Genomic DNA, 20,354 nt, shown 5'->3' with positions numbered 1-20,354 from the left:
TTTTTCCCACTGGGTTTTTCCTATCAAGGTTTTAACGAGGCAACATAAGCATACTTGACACTATATCAACGATCCAGGAAAGTTGTACTCTTTTTCCTTCGCTATGGTTTTTTCCCACTGGGTTTTTCCAAGCAAGGTTTTAACGAGGCAACTCATGTTGATATGTGGGCATCCAAGGGGGAGTGTTGAAAAGTCTGATGGCAATGAATGCCCACACAGTATGTTAGCAAAAATCTTCAGCATGGGCAGAAGTTTTCAATGCCCATGCAAAGTGAAAGTTGAATACATAGAGATTGTATAGTCAGACGAAATGTCGTAAAATTTCAAAATGCATTAACTGCATCAGTTTGGAGTTGCTCTATAAATAGAGCACTCCGCATGTTTTTAAGTTACAAGAAAAGAGAAGAAGAAGTGAACGAGAGAAAAATATCAGTAACATCATCTATTTCTCTGCTTTTATTTGTTATCTGCCTGTGCTATAGTTTTAGTGTGGCATTTTACATCTACCTTGCACCTACTATTAAAAAAGTTATTCCTCTAACTTTGACCTTTTTATAACAGGACATAGGTTTTTATAATTTTTACTTTACAAAATAGTTTTTTTTTCCCTTAAAATTTCAGTTCTTGCCAACTCCGGTGGGGCCACAACTCAGCGCCACCACCACTCACCTCAGTCCTCCTCACTATCATCTTCTCAATCAATCCTCACAATTGCTGGTCTGCATTTTCCATTTCCTCTCTCTTCTTCCTTCCTACGCTTCCTGAATTTCCACATACGCTCACTCTCTCCCTCTCCCTCTCCCTCTCTCTGCGTGTATCTGGATAAGAAGAGAAAGAGGAGGCAGGCAGGCGAAAGCTGGAATGAATTGACAGAGACAGTCCGGCTGGCAATATTTTTTAAATGCGGGGTTGGGGTTGGGGTTTGTGCTTGGGTTTTGTTGGGGTGTGAATAGCAAAAGTGGGTTGTTGTGGGGGCCGGCAGACTGGGTGAAAGATCAGAGCTTTGAGCTAATGAGCCATGGACACAAGAGGAAAACTTGTTCCTGGTTCTCATAACAGGAACGAGTTTGTGCTCATCAATGCAGATGAAAGTTCACGGGTATGCCCATTTCCTCCTTTTTTTTGTTTTCTTGATTTTGGCAATAAAAACAAACTTGGGACCTAGTCAGTTAGGGTTTATTTATTTATTTTTATGGTAGTCCTCCAATTGGAATACTGATTTGGATTGGGGTTTTTTGGTGGGCAGTTTTATCTTCACTACTTAACAACTTTTAGTCTGTCAGCATTCTGTAATCTCCAATTATTATTTTTTGATTAATTATTTTGAAGGACTTGTTTAGCACTGCGAATGTAATTTGCTCCAAGGAATTTCAAGAATTTTTGAAATTGTGAGCATTCATCTCTCTTTCTCTCACACTAACCAATTGACAAAGGATGGAACAAAGTATGAGATTGTCACACAGTCAAGGAACATGGAGTTAGGAAAGAAAAAGTGAGCTAGAAAAATAATCTTACTTATTTCTTTGTTTTGGAACAAGTTTGTGAGAGACAGTAGCTGATCGAACTAGTGTTTCAGTTGGATGAACCGGTGCAAATTTGAAACGAAATGTAGGAATGCTGGCATTGTTGAACTTTGTGGAATCATTTTGAAAACTCTTAAATTTTTACCAGTGGTGCACTACTTGTGTGATTTGTTATTAATTTACTTTGGTTTGACAAGTAGCAAGTTGATCATCCACCGCAACGATAGATGTACACTTTAGTGGGCTATAAAGGGGGTTTGAAAGGTTCTGGAAGCTATTACTGAAAAATTATAGTAATGATGATAAGATTTCTCGGCTGTGTATTCGGCTTATCATTTGTATTATGTGTTTAATGGATGTTCAGAGAGGTTATGTTACATCTTAAGTCATCGCATTTACTAATGTCTTTTTAGGTTGTTACAGATAAAGTCTGTGCAAGAATTGAGTGTACAAATATGTCAAATTTGTGGAGACGAGATTGAAATTACAGTTGATGGAGACCCCTTTGTTGCCTGCAACGAAGGTGCTTTCCCTGTGTGCAAACCTTGTTATGAGTACGAGAGAAGAGAAGGAAATCAGGCTTGCCCTCAGTGTAAAACCAGATACAAGCGAATCAAAGGTGAGTCTGTTCTGCATTTTTCTAAGTACAGTTCAATTTCCCACTAAAGTTTCAAACTTTTTCTTAACAACCGAAACAACTTGCAGGTAGTCCGAGGGTTGAAGGTGATGAAGAAGAAGATGGCGTTGATGATTTGGACCATGAGTTCAATTATGGTAATCTTGATGCTTTAGGCCCTCATCAAGTTGCAGAGTCTGTGCTGTCTGCATGCCTTAACCTTGTACGTGGTTCCGACTACAATTGCAGAATTCCTGCACATTCAGAGCATGAGTCCTCTCCCTTGGGTTCTGAAATCCCACTTTTGACCTGTGGTGAAGAGGTAAATATGTCAGAAATTGTAATTTGTCCTGTCTATTATGGTTACATGCTTTTTTTCTGTATGCCCCTATGATTTGATTAGTGCCTTACTGTGATGATTTTTCTTGTTTTAGGACTGAAATTTCTTCTGATCGACATGCTCTTATTGTACCTCCGTATATGGGTCATGGAAACAGAGTCCATCCTTTGCCTTTTTCTGATCCATCTTCTTGTAAGTTATTTTTGTTTTAAATTACTTATTTGTGTTCTAGCATGCTTGTAATTGTTTTTATCCCTCTAGTAGTAATCTTAGTACTTTGAATGTCGTAGTGCAACCTAGACCAATGGTCCCTAAGAAAGACATTGCAGCATATGGGTATGGGAGTGTGGCGTGGAAGGACTGAATGGAAGAGTGGAAGAAAAAGCAGAATGAAAAACTTCAGGTTGTAAAGCATGAAGGAGTTAGCGAGGGAGGGAACTTTGGTGGGAATGATGAGCTGGATGATCCTGATTTACCCATGTAAGTGACTAATGGCTATTAAAATTAAAGAATGCAAATAAATTTATCAAAGTTCATTTTGAGAGAATTACATGACTATTAAGCAATATGACGATTATACAACCACACGCATACACACAGACAGAACATTGTGTTCCGCAGAACTCCAAAGCCCTCATTGTTCGTAATTGGCAGTTCACCAATGATGTTAGTTGATTGTTTATTCTTTATCTTGATTCTATTAAGTAACCGTCATCTGCTCATTACTTTTTTCTTGTATATTTACAAGATTGACTTGATATGCTTTATCAGGATGGATGAAGGCAGGCAGCCACTTTCAAGAAAGTTACCTAAGCAAGATAAACCCATACAGAATGATAATAATACTCCGCCTTGTAATACTTGGCTTATTCTTTCATTATAGAATCCTCCATCCAGTTAATGATGCATATGGCTTGTGGTTGACATCAGTCATATGTGAAATATGGTTTGCTATATCATGGATTCTGGATCAGTTCCCCAAATGGCATCCAATAGAGCGAGAAACATACCTAGATCGACTATCGCTTGGGTAGGGCCAACTTATTTAGTGTTGTGTTGTCCTCAAGTTGTCAGATTTTATTTCATTTTATTCATTTCCACTTGCTTTGGGGATTCCCACATAAGTTGGAATAAGTTGCCTCATGATTTGCTTCACATATTCCCAGGTATGAAAAGGAAGGGAAGCCATCTGAATTAGCCAGTGTAGACATATTTGTTAGTACAGTTGACCCTATGAAAGAACCTCCTCTAATCACTGCAAACATGGTTCTGTCCATCCTTGTGGTTGATTATCCAGTTGATAAAGTTGCATGCTATGTCTCGGATGATGGTGCTGCCATGCTTACTTTTGAAGCTCTCCGAAACATCTGAGCTTGCCAGGAAATGGGTTCCTTTTTGTAAGAAGTTTAGTATTGAGACCCGAGCCCCAGAATGGTATTTCTGTCAAAAGATTGACTATTTGAAAAACAAAGTTCATCCAGCATTTGTAAGGGAAAGATGTGCAATGAAGGTTTGTGACTATATATTGTTACTATTTTATTATTTTTCATGCAGTTTATTGTAATGATTTGAATGCATGGATTTTCAAATAGATTTTGGGTTTTTGCTTCTAGTAGTTCTGGTAAAATCATGAATGATTTTATCTATTTTTTTTGCAGAGAGAATATGAAGAATTTAAAGTTAGAATCAATCGTTTGGTGGCCATGGCACAAAAAGTTCCCGAGGATGGCTGGACAATGCAGGATGGGACCCCCTGGCCAGGGAGTAATGTACGAGACCATCCTGGCATGATTCAGGTGGGATTATATTTCTTTCTTTAAGTTTTTGGCAGCAATATTTTAGTGATATGATTACAATGTACACTCAACAACATGAGGCTTTTGTCTTTCACACTGTTTCTTCTTTGTAGAATTGTTAGTTCCACAATAATTATTCTCATGAATTTTATCAATCGTTGTTTAATATTCATTAGGAGTCAATGGTGCCTCTGGATTGCTGAAGATGCTTATATATAGCCATACACATATACACAAGATATCAAGAGCTTACACAAATTTGAGCTTCTTGTGCATTTTCAGTGTCTTTGTACACTTTATTAGTTTTTAGGTATTTGGCGTTTTTGGTGACCGTGTAAGAGTTCCTGGAGGATATTCTATGTAATTTCTGTTCATTTACAGGTCTTTCTTGGTAACAATGGTGTTCATGATGTTGAAGGATATGAGTTACCTCGTCTAGTTTATGTTTCTCGTGAAAAGAGACCAGGGTTTGATCACCATAAAAAGGCCGGTGCCATGAATGCTTTGGTAAGCCTTAAAGTTCATGTTTGTGTTGCTTACAGTAGGCTACTTTTCCTTTTCTTCCCCTCCTCTTTGTTTTTGTAATCCTTTTCAGTATTATGTTTATGAATTAATATTGACAAATTTTTATTTTTTTAAAAAAATATATTTATTTGAAGATTCGGGTCTCAGCAATTATCTCAAATGCTCCTTATCTTCTGAATGTTGACTGTGATCACTACATCAACAATAGCAAGGCAATCAGAGAAGCCATGTGTTTCATGATGGACCCTACATCAGGGAAGAAAGTTTGCTATGTGCAGTTCCCTCAAAGATTTGATGGGATTGATCGTCATGATAGATACTCCAACCGGAATGTTGTATTCTTTGATGTACGTATATGACTCTTTATTTGAGATTTTAATTTCTGTTGCCACTGTAAAATGCTAATCTGGTATTGAAAACAGATCAACATGAATGGGTTAGATGGTATACAAGGACCAATATATGCTGGAACTGGGTGTGTTTTCAGAAGGCAAGCACTTTATGGATACGATGCTCCTACCAAACAGAAACCCCCTAGCAAAACCTGCAATTGCTGGCCAAAATGGTGCTGCCTGTGTTGTGGATCTAGAAAGAAAAAGAATGCAAAATCAAAGACAGAGAAAAAGAAAAAATCGAAAAAGAGGGAAGCATCAAAGCAGATACATGCACTTGAAAATATTGGAGAGGGAATTGAAGGTAATGGTTGCACCAAGAATGTAACTATCATTCTTTTAGGGCAATTAGCAGGAATGATCAGCTTTTAAGATTTGGTTGCAGAAATGGTCACTTTTAGTAACGGCGACATATTGATGATTCAAATGATAACAACCACGACGATGGTGTGATGACGACATAATAAACACTGATTATTTTTGCAACCAAATCTCAACAACTAATATGTGACAGCCCGTCCCAGAAACATTTTAACGTATGTGTGAAAAGACGAAATTGTCCCTAGTTCGATTTCCTTACGTTATTGTTTGTTTCGGGGTTTTGTTGGCATGTTTGGAGCCACACACATATTCCCACACACCACCACCTTTCTCCCTGTTTCTCTGCACCTGTCCCGAGTCCCTTTCCCTTCCATTTCCTTTGAAAACGTACGGACACACCCATAAACTCACTAAACCTCCACAGATCGAAGGAACTGAGTACATATTCGAGCTCGTGAGGCTCGTACGAGTCCAACCATACCATTTCCAGGGAAAATGAAGCTTGTAGATAGCTTGGTGAGGTCCCAAGGAGGCTCGGAGTAGTTCGTTTGAAGGATTTGGACGTCGGGATCACTGTATTTGGAGTTGGCCGGAGTTGGGTGGTTTGGACAGGTGAAACATATCCCAAGGACGAGCGTGGTCACTCGAGGCAGGGGGGCTACGACCCCTCCACTTATCAGTGAGTGGGCTTTTGGTTTTCCGTATATACCTATATACTTATATTTTCCCAGAAATTGATTTAAATGTTTATTAGTTATATGCCATGTGTTATATTATCGTTACTTATGCATCATTAGTTGCTTTATTAGTCGTATATATATACGTATGCATAATTGGTGCTGTGGATGCCCAGGTAAGTGCCAGTAAGTGTTATTTAATAATTGCATTCAATAGTGATTAGAGATGCTTAGAGAGCTCATAACCTGCACCCCCGGTGTTAGTGCTCCCGCCCAGAGTAGGGCACAATCCTTCACGTGATGTTCACCTCCCGCACCACACGCTCAGCTTGGATCCAAGTTAGGTGCACAGTCCTGTCGTACAGACCACATTAGGTGGTTCTGACTCGTAGGTGACCCGCGATTATTCGCACAGCCTTCACGTGATTGTAGCACTAGAGCGTTTATATGTATTACACCCAGGCCTGTTGTACAGATCACTTTAGTTGGTTCCGACTCGTGGGCAGGTTTAGTTATTGTGATTGAGATTTGAGCTCTAGATTCAGCCGTACAGGTCACTTTAGGTGACTTCGGCTGCCAGTTATATGTGATTGATATGGTTTATACCTGAGCACTTGCATTCCATTCTGAGTTCTTGGCATGGCATATTCTTGAGCATGATTGGCATATCTATATTTATATACATATGTTTATTTTCTGGGAAGTATACAGGTTTTACGACGAGGGGTTAGAACTTATTTTGCTAAATGGTTTTTGAAAAGCTTTGTTTTTGCCCACTTACGCTTTTGTTTTGCGCCCCTCCAGGTTCTAGCTAGCTAGCAAGTTTGATGGTTTCCCGGAGGGCTTTCCCGGCATTTCTAACAGACGATCACCAGCGTAGGTCCACCTTCGGGTGTACTGTTGTAACGTCATTTTAGTTTGGACTGCTTTAGGCTTTCTGCTCTGAACTTGTGTCTCACTTACGCTAGCACTTATTACTTCTACCTTATGTATGCTAGTTTTTATTTATTCGTACTTTTACGTACTACTTTATTAGCTTCCGCACTGTGCACATGGCTACGTCACTTCCACGTGACGGCCAGCACGCCCTGATCTCGGTCGGGGTGTGTCAGTTTGGTATCAGAGCTTAGGTTTGACAGTCCTGTATTTTTGTTATTATTCTAATGGTTTTGGTGCCTTCTGTCAGAACTATGCCGCCTCGTCGGGAACCACGTCGCTCTGATGAGCCTAGTGTCCCCGATATTGCTCAGCTGGGGGAAGCTATTGCTACAGCCATTCAGTCGGCGATCCGCCCTCCCCAGAGGACTCTTCTGGAGACTATGTATAATTTGAAGTTGGATAAGTTTGAGGGTAATGAAGGTCATGAGGGTGCAGAGCGATGGTTAGAGCACATTGAGAAGACTTTTCGTGTTCTGAACAATCAGGGGAATCTTCCTGTCGAGAAGTGGGTAGAGACGACCTCGTGGTTTCTGGGTTCGGAGTCTGCAGCTTGGTGGGAGCAGGAATTTCGTCACTTGACTTCAGCTAAGAAGACTGATTGGAATGTTTTCATAAATTTATTCAAGAGAAGGTTTGTGCCCCCTGAGTACATCGATCGTAAGAAGCAGGAATTTACTGAGTTGAAACAGAGGAAGCTGACAGCGAATGAGTACTATCGGAAGTTCACTGATTTGTCTCGCTATCATCCTGAGATTGCTGGTAATCCGGCGGAGATGCTTCGTCGTTTTCGCTTAGGCACTAAGAAGAAATGGCGTTCGATGGCGACCACTACTCATTGTGATACTTATCAGGACTTCTATGAGATTCTGCTGAGAGTTGAGGATTCAGAAAACATGTCGAGCGAGAGTAATGAGGAAGAGAAGAACGGTAATTAGAAGAAAGATGATAAGGGTAAAGGTCAAGTGTCGCTCGGGCCTCGTCGGACTCAGAACTTCAAGAGGGGTGGTACGAGTTCTAGCTCTTCTAGCGGTGGTTTCAGCGCCACTGGTTAAGGACGTGGAGGTAGGTTTGCTGGTGGTGCTAGAGGCCAGAGATAGGGTGATGGTGGCCGAGGCAGGGCCCCACTTTGCCGCAGGTGTAATAATCGGCACTTTGGTGAGTGTAGGCGTGGCAGCAGTGGTTGTTTTACTTGTGGGCAGATGGGACATCGGGCGGCGAATTGTCCCCAGAGTCAGCAGCAGAAGCCGCAGTAGACTTTCTTGCCGCCACCTGCACCTATCCGGCAGATTAAGGGTCTGAGTAGTTATGGGCAGGCAGGTCGAGGTGGTGCCTATGACTATCAGGGTGATGCTGTTCCTTATGCCCCGGGACAGTATCAGTATCCCCAGGACCCCTATTCTCAGGGTGGTTATCCTCCGTATTCTGATGGCTATGTGCCGTATCCTCCAGCTCCAGCAGGCGGTTCTCAGTGGTTTCAGGGAGGACAGTTTCAGCAGGGGGAGATTGCTTCGAGTAGTGCGGGGTCTTCGAGGCAGTCTGGTCAGCCTAGTCAGGGGCGTGGTACTCAGAGTCGCGGTGGTCAGACGAGCAGAGGTCGCGGTGGACGACAGCAGACCCAGGGGCGTATTCATAATATTTCGCTGCAGGATGCTCAGAACAATCCGGATTTGATCATGGGTACGTTGAATATCCTTGGTTATTTTGCTAGAGTGTTAATTGATTGTGGTGCTACACATTCTGTGATTTCTCATACATTTGCTCAAGTGACGCAACCTCGCCCCACACCTCTAGGGTATGATTTAGAGTTCGTTATGCCTAGAGGGGAGAGATGTATAGTAGATCGTGTGTATAGTTGAGAATGTTGTTATGCCAGCTGATCTTATCCCGTTGGATATTGTTGACTTTGATGTGATTCTGGGCACAGATTGGTTACATTTCTATCGTGCTAATATTGATTGTTACGGGAAAATGGTTACGTTCCATTGTCCTGGACTGCCTGTGGTTACTTTCGTGGGTGAGCAGAGTGGGGTGAGACATGGCGTTATCTCTGCTGTGAGAGCGACAAAATTGTTATCTAAAGGTTGCCATGGGTACTTAGCTCATGTGGTATTGGATGAGGCTCCTCCTAGTAGAGTTAAGTATGTGAGGGTAGTCAGACACTTTCCCGACGAGACAGCATAGTTCTGATAGAAGGCACCAAAACCATTAGAATACTCACAAAAATACAGGACTGCCAAACCTAAGCTCTGATACCAAACTGACACACCCCGACCGAGATCAGGGTGTGCTGGCCGTCACGTGGAAGTGACGTAGCCATGTGCACAGTGCGGAAGCTAATAAAGTAGTACGTAAAAGTACGAATAAATAAAAACTAGCATACATAAGGTAGAAGTAATAAGTGCTAGCGTAAGTGAGACACAAGTTCAGAGCAGAAAGCCTAAAGCAGTCCAAACTAAAATAACGTTACAACAGTACACCCGAAGGTGGACCTACGCTGGTGATCGTCTGTCAGAAATGCCGGGAAAGCCCTCTGGGAAACCACCAAACTTGCTAGCTAGCTAGAACCTGGAGGGGCCTCTGGGAAACCACCAAACGTGCAAATCCTCGGGGAAAACATCGGGAAAGTGTCTGACTACCCTCACATCCTCAACTCTACTAGGAGGAGTCTCATCCAATACCACATGAGCTAAGTACCCATGGCAACCTTTAGATAACAATTTTGTCGCTCTCACAGCAGAGATAACGCCATGTCTCACCCCACTCTGCTCACCCACGAAAGTAACCACAGGTAGTCCAGGACGATGGAACGTAACTATTTTCCCGTAACAATCAATATTGGCACGATAGAAATGTAACCAATCTGTGCCCAGAATCACATCAAAGTCAACAATATCCAACGGGATAAGATCAGCTGGCATAACAACATTCTCAACTATACACACGATCTACTATACATCTCTCCCCTCTAGGCATAGCGAACTCTAAATCATACCCTTGAGGTGTGGGGCGAGGTTGCGTCACTTGAGCAAATGTATGAGAAATCACAGAATGTGTAGCACCACAATCAATTAACACTCTAGCAAAATAACCAAGGATATTCAACGTACCCATGATCAAATCCGGATTGTTCTGAGCATCCTGCAGCGAAATATTATGAATACGCCCCTGGGTCTGCTGTCGTCCACCGCGACCTCTGCTCGTCTGACCACCGCGACTCTGAGTACCACGCCCCTGACTAGGCTGACCAGACTGCCTCGAAGACCCCGCACTACTCGAAGCAATCTCTCCCTGCTGAAACTGTCCTCCTTGAAACCACTGAGAACCGCCTGCTGGAGCTGGAGGATACGGCACATAGCCACCAGAATACGGAGGATAACCACCCTGAGAATAGGGGTCTTGGGGATACTGATACTGTCCCGGGGCATAAGGAACAGCATCACCCTGATAATGATAGGCACCACCTCGACCTGCCTGCCCATAACTACTCGGACCCTGAATCTGCTGGATAGGTGCAGGTGGCGGCAAGAAAGTCTGCTGCGGCTTCTGCTGCTGACTCTGGGGACAATTCGCCGCCCGATGTCCCATCTGCCCACAAGTAAAACAACCACTGCTGCCACGCCTACACTCACAAAAGTGCCGATTATTACACCTGCGGCAAAGTGGGGCCCTGCCTCGGCCACCATCACCCTGTCTCTGGCCTCTAGCACCACCAGCAAACCTACCTCCACGTCCTTGACCAGTGGCGCTGAAACCACCGCTAGAAGAGCTAGAACTCGTACCACCCCTCTTGAAGTTCTGAGTCCGACGAGGCCCGAGCGACACTTGACCTTTACCCTTATCATCTTTCTTCTGATTACCGTTCTTCTCTTCCTCATCACTCTCGCTCGACATGTTTTCTGAATCCTCAACTCTCAGCAGAATCTCATAGAAGTCCTGATAAGTATCACAATGAGTAGTGGTCGCCATCGAACGCCATTTCTTCTTAGTGCTTAAGCGAAAACGACGAAGCATCTCTGCCGGATTACCAGCAATCTCAGGATGATAGCGAGACAAATCAGTGAACTTCCGATAGTACTCATTCGCTGTCAGCTTCCTCTGTTTCAACTCAGTAAATTCCTGCTTCTTACGATCGATGTACTCAGGGGGCACAAACCTTCTCTTGAATAAATTTATGAAAACATTCCAATCAGTCTTCTCAGCTGGAGTCAAGTGACGAAGTTCCTGCTCCCACCAAGCTGCAGACTCCGAACCCAGAAATCACGAGGTCGTCTCTACCCACTTCTCGACAGGAAGATTCCCCTGATTGTTCAGAACACGAAAAGTCTTCTCAATGTGCTCTAACCATCGCTCTGCACCCTCATGACCTTCATTACCCTCAAACTTATCCAACTTCAAATTATACAGTCTCCAGAGGAGTCCTCTGGGGAGGGCGGATCGCCGACTGAATGGCTGTAGCAATAGCTTCCCCCAGCTGAGCAATATCGGGGAAACTAGGCTCATCAGAGCGACGTGGTTCCCGACGAGACGGCATAGTTCTGACAGAAGGCACCAAAACCATTAGAATACTCACAAAAATACAGGACTGCCAAACCTAAGCTCTGATACCAAACTGACACACCCCGACCGAGATCAGGGCGTGCTGGCCGTCACGTGGAAGTGACGTAGTCATGTGCACAGTGCGAAAGCTAATAAAGTAGTACGTAAAAGTACGAATAAATAAAAACTAGCATACATAAGGTAGAAGTAATAAGTGCTAGCGTAAATGAGACACAAGTTCAGAGCAGAAAGCCTAAAGCAGTCCAAACTAAAATGACGTTACAACAGTACACCCGAAGGTGGACCTACGCTGGTGATCGTCTGTTAGAAATGCCGGGAAAGCCCTCTGGGAAACCACCAAACTTGCTAGCTAGCTAGAACCTGGAGGGGCGCAAAACAAAAGCGTGAGTGGGCAAAAACAAAGCTTTTCAAAAACCATTTAGCAAAATAAGTTCTAACCCTTCGTCGTAAAACCTGTATACTTCCCAGAAAATAAATATAGATATGCCAATTATGCTCAAGAATATGCCATGCCAAGAACTCAGAATGGAATGCAGGTGCTCAGGTATAAACCATATCAATCACATATAACTGGCAGCCGGAGTCACCTAAAGTGACCTGTACGGCTGAATCTAGAGCTCAAATCTCAATCACAATAACTAAACCTGCCCACGAGTCGGAACCACCTAAAATGGTCTGTACGACAGGCCTGGGTGTAATACATATAAACGCTCTAGTGCTACGATCACGTGAAGGCTGTGCGAATAATCGCGGGTCACCTACGAGTCGGAACCACCTAATGTGGTCTGTACGACAGGACTGTGCACCTAACTTGGATCCAAGCTGAGCGTGTGGTGCGGGAGGTGAACATCACGTGAAGGACTGTGCCCTACTCTGGGCGGGAGCACTAACACCGGGGGTGCAGGTTATGAGTTCTCTAAGCATCTCTAATCACTATTGAATGCAATTATTAAATAACGCTTACTGGCACTTACCTGGGCATCCACAGCACCAATTATGCATACGTATATATATACGACTAATAAAGCAACTAATGATGCATAAGTAACGAAATATAACACATGGCATATAACTAATAAACATTTAAATCAATTTCTGGGAAAATATAAGTATATAGGTATATACGGAAAACCAAAAGCCCACTCACTGATAAGTGGAGGGGTCGTAGCCCCCCTGCCTCGAGTGACCACGCTCGTCCTCGGGATATGTTTCACCTGTCCAAACCACCCAACTCCGGCCAACTCCAAATACAGTGATCCCGACGTCCAAATCCTTCAAACGAACTACTCCGAGCCTCCTTGGGACCTCACCAAGCTATCTACAAGCTTCATTTTCCCTGGAAATGGTATGGTTGGACTCGAACGAGCCTCACGAGCTCGAATATGTACTCTGTTCCTTCGATCTGTGGAGGTTTAGTGAGTTTATGGGTGTGTCCGTACGTTTTCAAAGGAAATGGAAGGGAAAGGGACTCGGGACAGGTGCAGAGAAACATGGAGAAAGGTGGTGGTGTGTGGGAATATGTGTGTGGCTCCAAACATGCCAACAAAACCCCGAAACAAACAATAACGTAAGGAAATCGAACTAGGGACAATTTCGTCTTTTCACACGTACGTTAAAATGTTTCTGGGACGGGCTGTCACATAATAATTCCTGCTATTGCCCTTCTTTTATTGGTGTTTTAATTTCTTTCTTTCTTTATTTTTTGGTTTGAAAATTACACAGCCAATGACTACGTTGTGTTGGTATTGCAGAATTAAACATCAGCAAAACATCCAATATGTCCCAGCTGAAGTTGGAGAAGAAGTTTGAGCAGTCTCCAGTTTTTGTAGCCTCTGCAGTTTTGGAAAATGGTGGAATACCGGGGGATTTCAGCTCTGCATTGCTCTTGAAAGAAGTCATCCAAGTCATAAGCTGTGGTTATGAAGATAAAACAGAATGGGGAAGTACGTAACTGGGAGAGATGTTTAAAATTTTCTAAACTTATAATCCCCGAACCCATCTTTTATTCACTCAATGAATCTAATTTTGATCTCAAACAGGTTGGCTGGATATATGGTTCTGTTACTGAGGATATTCTGGATTTAAGATGCACTGCCATGGATGGCGGTCTGTCTACTGCATACCCAAACTTCCAGCATTCAAAGGATCAGCTCCTATTAACCTCAGTGATCGTTTAAATCAAGTTCTACGGTGGGCCCTTGGATCTGTTGAGATCTTCCTTAGTAGACATTGCCCAATCTGGTATGGATATGGGAGTGGATTGAAAAGCTTGGAACGATTTTTGTATAAAAACTCAGTTGTATATCTGTGGACCTCCATTCCCTTGATCATTTATTGTAGTCTGCCAGCCATCTGTCTTCTGACTGGGAAATTCATTGTCCCTGAGGTAACTCTACTCTCTTTTTCCTGTTTTTTGTGGGAAAGATGCTTAATTGGAACAAAATATGTGGTATGCTGATTTGAGTTGCATATTTTGGCCTCTGAAGGAACATATTTAGCTCATTGAATGTGCTTTATGTTTCATATTATTAGAATAGCAATACTTGCCTTCTAAAATTTGGTGGCCTTCTGCTAAAAGGTTTTCACACAGTAAATGACAGTAATACAGTGCAAACTAGGTTAATGATAATAATTTTTTTATTGGGTCATGATCTTTTTACTGTGAGTCTCTGCAAATGTTACGTGTTTGTATGATGATGAAGGTTTGTCTATCAGGTACTAAACCTATTTTCCAACTTCCTTTGAATATGAAGTATGCGAGCATAGTTTTCTATATTTGGATTAACATTAGTTTTAGTCCGAAAACTAAATCCTTGCTTGGGCTGTTATACCTTGTACGCTTGAACATGCCTGTTCTAACTATTGGTACCTTAACTTGAACGTATAGATAAGCAACTATGCCAGCATTATTTTCATGGCTCTCTTCATATACATAGCTGCAACTGGTATCCTTGAGATGCAATGGGGCGGCGTCGGGATAGATGACTGGTGGAGAAATGAGCAGTTCTGGGTAATTGGAGGCGCTTCATCACATCTTTTTGCTCTCTTCCAGGGTCCCCTACTCAAGGTTTTGGCTGGTGTTGACACAGACTTCACAGTTACATCAAAGGCAGCAGATGATGGAGCATCTTCCGAACTTTACATCTTCAAGTGGACATCATTATTGATCCGTCCTACAACTTTATTATAATAAACATAGTCGGGGTTGTCGTTGGTATTTCAGAAGCCATCAATAACGGGTATGATTCATGGGGTCCGTTGTTGGGTCGGCTATTTTTTGCCTTCTGGGTCATTGTGCATCTCTACCCCTTCCTCAAGGGATTGCTGGGTAAACAAGATAGGATGCCCACAATCAATATTAACTCTTATGTGGGTTCGAATCAATCCCTTTGTGTCAAAAGATGTCCCCGGACTGGAGGTTTGCGGGTTAAATTGCGATTAGATACGTGAATAAAGTCTTAGGTTGTTCTCAGTTCCGGCTTATGGTCGTTCTGGAGTTGCACAAGTATTTTTGTGGGGATGAAGTCTCTAGTTTAGGGCGCTGTCTGTGTCGATAAAGAGGGCTGGGGGATGACACATTGTTATTTGTTCGGTTAATTCTTTCATTACATCCGGTGGATTTTAGGGTTTTGTTTTTCTTGTTTGTTTCTTTGTGTCCTCCACACCCCAACCTTTGGTCTTACATTCTGAGAGAGAATTGCATTTTTATTTTTCGCTCCCTTGCCAACTTTAGGGTTTCATACGATTGTCATAAAAACGAATATCTCGTGCACCTTTTGGTATTTTTTTTTACTGTTTTCTAAAGTGGGACGTGTGTTTTTTTTTTTTCTTCTTTCAGAAAACAATGGACCTATAAATGTGTTGCCGTGACGTGTTCGAAAGTTGAATGGGTACTTTCACCCTTCCAACAAACCATAGACGACTTAGGCTAAGAATTTCGTTGACCACAACTTTTATTCGAATAAGCCGAAGATTGCCCTAAAAGTTTTACTTAATTAAATTCTTACTCTGATGTGGGACCTCAGAAGAGCAGTGCGAGCCTCGTGGCCGTAATAAAGAGCCATGACAACAGTTGACACCGTTGGATCTAATATTAACGGCTGCCAACGTATCAGCCAAAGCAAGCTTAATGTAAAACCTTGTCATAAATGACCCATCAATAAATGACAACTTTAACGAAAAACTTTCGGTACTATTTACATTAAAGAAAAATCACATTTTCACACTAAAAGGTTAATTCTGATACTATTCACTTTACCGTTTATTTTATCATTATAGTTAAAACTCAAAGTTTTCAAACCATTTTCATTAGTTTTCCTTCAATAAATGCCCAAATGGACACTACAATAGTTGCAAGAATTGAAATTTTAACTCCTCGTGCATTTAGTTTGTCATATCCTTTGCGCAAAATTCTCGCTAGGGAAATCAAAAAGTTTCATTTGAGTTTCACACCCAAGAAAGTTTTCGAGATCGATAGCGTCCTACTTTGTTTGAAGTTCATTCGAAATTTGTCAAAATTTGCTCGATACAAACGTCTTCCTACTTGCTTCCTCCAAGTCGAAATCGAGATACTTCCTCCAAAATCAACGTCATACTTCCTTCCCCCAACGTAACTGAAATTTCGGGTGAGTGAAAATTTGAAACCCTAGTACCTAAAATTTTTATTTGTGTTCAATTTGATAAATTAATTTAGTGCTCATGGTTGATTATTCATGGTTGTTGATGAAATTTGTGAATTTGCGGAAATTTTGGTTTGATGTAGGTTTATGCACAATTGTTGACATGTTGTGTATTATTGTTGAATTTATTTGTGTTGAAGTTATATTGTTCACTTGGGGTTGAGTTTTGTTAATGAATGCATGTTTAATTTTATGAATGAACTTAATTTTCCTAAATTCAAAAAGCTTTGTTAATGGTTGATGTATGATTATGAAACCTTGTTGATAGGTTGTGTTAAGGTTAACTATTGTTGAATTTGGTTGTGTTGAAGCTATATTGTTGACTTGGGGATGAGTTGTGAGATGAAAGTTTGTTTAACTTTATGAATGAACTTAATTTTTCTAAATTCATGAAGCTTTGTTCACAGTTGATGTATGGTTATGAAAACTTGTTGAAGTGTTGTGTTAGGTTATATGTTGTTCAATTGGGTTGAGTTGGAGTCATATCGTTGACTTTGGTTCATTTGTGTTGATGAGAAATTACTAAAATTTATGAATGCTTGTATAGTTATGTGTACAGGGGAAGGGTGAACAAGCCACATAAGAAGAGAAATTGTACAAGGGAAGGGTGAACAACCTTTTTTAACCTTCTCATGTTTTAGGGCTTTTGTGGCAAACATTTAAATGATGCCCAGAAGGCTGCCTTTAGAGCTTCTTACCATAGGTCGTTTGAAAAGGTTGATAGAATGGCTTGCAGTGGTAAGTTGTTCCATGAATTGTTGCTCCGCAGAGTGAAAAATCAATGGGTGCAAGAATTGGAGGGACTTAGCTATTTAATTGGCCGTGAAGTTACGCGGTTCATGAAGGACTTTTGCCTCATAAATGGGCTTAGGTGTTACGAACCCTACGACATAGAGGTTGACCCTTCTGAGATTAGGTTACTGGAGGAGCATTTTCCTTAGAAGTTTGGTACGAAGGAGAGACCAAGAACAGTAGGAACGAGAAGGGCAATACTAAAGCGAAGAAGGCCTCAAAGAAAGGGAGCAAGATGGTTTCAATGACTTGTGCCGAACTAGAGGGGCCAAAGATCCAGATGGGGCTGCAAAGGATTTACGTATACTTTTCAGGTAATATGTGTTGGGTTAGTAGTGAATTGGTTATTTATTATTGTGGTTGAGTACTTATTTAGTATATGTGCAGGTGTGGGCATGCGAAAAAAAATTCCACAATTAGATAAGTCCATACATTATTGTAAGATGACTTATCCAGAAGCCAGCCTGCGAATTTTTCGGTGGAAAACAATCAAGAAGTAGCCCACTTTTGAGCTACTCAAGATGTAGATTACCGAGAGTAGACATGTATGACTGTCTGTGAATGTATATGACTATTTATGAATGATATGAATGTTTATGAATGTTTATGACTACCTATGAATGTCTATATGACTGTGCACTACTGTGTGTGAATGTTTAAGTATGATCATGAGTAGAGTCTGATGACTGTTATGTTAATTGAAAGCTTGTAGGCATTCGACACATTTTTACAATTGATGTAGAGAAGAAGCAAGCTACTAGATGTGGGGAGATGACAAGGATATTCTTATACACGACAACCTAACCCCCAACATGAATGATGTTGGTGAGTTGAAATTGAAGATAAAGCAGTTGAAGATTTCTTTAGCGCGAATGGCACATGAGAAGGATTGAGGAGTTGTGGAGAAAGATTAGGAATTATCCGCTATTATGGAAGAAGTAAGAAAGAGAGGTAAGACAAAAGCGGTTGAGGAGTCTAGTTAGGAAGCAAATGAGTAAGAAGGTGAAGAAGAAAGGGGTCATGTTGCAAGTGAGGAATTAACGAGGGAGAAAGTGAGGAAGAAACGGAGGCAGATGTAGAAAAAGAAGAAAGAGAGGCTAAACATATTGGCGGGGAAGAAAGTGAGAAAGTGAAAGGGGAAAATGGTAAGGACAGAGGGAAGGGAATTAGTTGGTGATTTTGGAAGTGGAAGAAAAAGTAGAGGGTTTGAAGCTGGTGCTAGAGGCTGTTGATTAGGACATTCCTATTAAATATTTGTGCAAAGCTTGTAGACTTGTTTAGAAAATTGCTACTGGAGCGGTATGGAGAAGTTGGTGCTTCAGATGATGATGATAACGAAGTGGTATTCATTTCTTAGGGGGAACATTTGGGCACTAAAAGAAAGGTGCATCTGACGAGGGCAACAAAAAAAGCAATAGTGAAGGGAAAGAGTAAAAAGAAGAAATACATGATGTGCCTAGATTCTACAACGATTGTATTTGACCTTACCAAATCCAGAAAGATGGAAGCCGATAAGCGTTGGAAGAAGCGGTGCATAGAGATGACCCCACCAAAAACCTTTATGGAGCAAAAAATAATCTGAAAATTCCTGGAGCTGACAAGTGGATTTTTACTCGAAGAAGACAAGAATGCCCTTCTTAATTTGACAAAGTCCATGAAGATTTTCATGCGCAGTTCAGCATCCCTAAAGACCTGAGCAGCTGACTACAACCTCATTAAGTTGTCCTGCCCATGGCAAGGACAAAATTCAAAGGCATTAAAATTAGGATTAATTACTAAATCCTATCATTAATACTCTCCTAATCAAGGAGTTCCTCCTACACGCACCAGAGTAGGCAACACAGAGGACGGAGAGAAGCATAAGCATTGTCCCGATTGAGTTTAACTAGTAACCTACTCCAAGTGCAACCACGAGCAGCTTAATCGCCAGCTAGAGACAAATCACATATGCAACACATATGAGCAGGAAAGGCAGAAGAGCAGCACAAACCTGCAGGTTACCATGGGGGCAGTCGGAGGCTCTGCTGCCCCTACATAGTCAGATCCAAGAAGAAGTAGAAAAGGCTTTTAGCTGAGCAATTGTGCGACTTCCAGCGCATTGAGACCACTGACAAGGTGCTTCGGAGGGACGTCGACATAAGTAGGTCACCATTCATAGACGGGATCGAGCAAATGGAGCCAGCGCGCTAATTTAACCTTCCACATTTCACTGTTTTCAAGGGAGACAATAATTCAGAGAGACACCTAAAGTATTACCGCGTGATGATTTTCTACAAAAATAACCTCATATTGAAGATTTTCGCCACAACTTTACAAGGCAAGGGACAAGATTGGTTTTACACCTTGCCGCCTCGGCCAATCCGGAACTTAAACAAACTTTCTTTGGTTTTAACCAAGGAATATTCGTCTTAATGAATCACACTCACGTGAAGAGATTTAAGGTGGAGAATTCTAAGATTGTCAGATGTGACAACACTATAGCCAATACAGCTTTTAGGAGCGACTCTTGGCAGACCACTCTATGTTTGAAGAATTGATCATGGGGGAAGACTTGACCTTGGAAAACTCGTATTCTTTGACAGAAAAGCATTCACTTTGGGCTAAAGCCAAATGAGCCCAGAAAGCACAAGAGCAACCTTGGAAAGACCCGGAGGCAACTCAGAAGAGACTAGACAAGAAGCAGTTTAATGACAAAAGCAAGCTAGGAAATAAGAGTAGGGACTGTTCCTCAGCGAAATGAGGCTTAACGCCCAAGATGTACATGAAGTCTACAATCCAATCAACCAATCCTCTGCAACCTCAAGAACGAACCATGGTTCAAACTACCACCAATATCGAAAGGAGACACTTCTAAGCTTGACTAAAAGAAGTATTGTGCATTCCACCGAGGTCCAAGACACATGACAGACACCTGTTACAAGTGGAAGAACTACCTAGAAAAGTTGGTGAAGGAGGGTAGATGTGACAAGTACATTGACAAGCCGATGTGAAAAGTCAAAGGCATTAAAGATAAGATTAATTACTAAATCCTGTCTTTAATACTCTCCTAATTGAATAGTAACTCTATCAATAATGCATTGTTGAAAACATGGAGTTTTTCTATGACTTCAATAAGGATAAGAAGAAGGAAAACGAGTAATTTAGTCTTTAAAATTGCCGTTCCTGTTTATGCATGAAGTTTAAGTAATTGTTATGAA

At 41.7% G+C, this 20,354-nt stretch overlaps 1 pseudogene; it reads left to right on the top strand.

Annotated features, from left to right (window-relative positions):
- The first annotated feature begins 566 nt into the window (after nucleotides 1-566).
- LOC103938560 lies at nucleotides 567-15,143 on the top strand (annotated as a pseudogene).
- Nucleotides 15,144-20,354: the final 5,211 nt, after the last annotated feature.

This window comes from the organism of the source record quoted next, unplaced genomic scaffold (genome assembly GCF_019419815.1).
Source record: "Pyrus x bretschneideri cultivar Hongxiangsu unplaced genomic scaffold, Pyrus_bretschneideri_v1 Contig111, whole genome shotgun sequence".
NCBI classification, from domain to species: domain Eukaryota; kingdom Viridiplantae; phylum Streptophyta; class Magnoliopsida; order Rosales; family Rosaceae; genus Pyrus; species Pyrus x bretschneideri.
Note: the sequence above shows the minus strand (reverse complement) of the source record. Positions and strands in the feature narration are given on the sequence as shown.